The sequence below is a fragment of the Rhamphochromis sp. 'chilingali' genome, assembly GCF_963969265.1.
Source record: "Rhamphochromis sp. 'chilingali' genome assembly, chromosome: 6".
Classification (NCBI taxonomy): Eukaryota; Metazoa; Chordata; class Actinopteri; order Cichliformes; family Cichlidae; genus Rhamphochromis; species Rhamphochromis sp. 'chilingali'.
Genome location: NC_137933.1, coordinates 26,602,642 through 26,603,448, shown reverse-complemented (window position 1 = coordinate 26,603,448; position 807 = coordinate 26,602,642).

Here is an 807-nt window from a genome sequence, read left to right as displayed (position 1 = left end):
GGTTGCTAAGCTAGGCTAAAGCAAATCAAGGCCTCCTGCAGTCATTGGTGTGAGAGCCCATTTTCACAGTTCACACCCGACCTGCTAATGGCTGATCATTCATTCACGCTCTCTGTTGATTGCACAGGCAGGGGGTTGGCCAATCGTACAGTTCGCTAATGTACCGTACATAGTGAGGATAATCGGCGAGAGCAATAAGCATGTTAATGTTCTGTTGGCCATGAAAACTGAGGTCTGGTAATCTGGGAATATTTTATGAGCAGGATCATCTCAAGAGTTGTGTTTGGTTCGGAACTACAGGTCGGGGCAGCAGAAGATTCATTCATTCATAAAAGACAAACTTGTTCAGTCCGCGGTGTTTAAGGGACCACATTCCTTATGATAATGTTACAGTTTAAATCCATGTACCGTGTCGTCCAGCAGTGGTTATATCGGAAATGCTCAGTGCAGATGCAGACCTCTGAAATGAAATGCTTTAATTCTGCATGCCCTGAAGGCAAGCAGAAGAACTGTTTGAACTTGAACATGTACATGTTTTGGATAAACTTTTTGGATCAACTTTATAATATCCGAGTGTATGTTGATATTTGATTACTGCTGAAACTGTAACAGCACAATAACACGGTATGTCCTAAAGACGTGACCTTGCCATGACCATCAGGATACTTTGAAGGCACAAACTATGACATTAATGTCTAGCACATTTGTACTTATTGATCCTGATTTTTTTAATGCTTGACACATTGTTATTCTTTAACCTCCTAGGACCTGGCGTCTACATGTGGACATCACATTTTGGGTTATTTA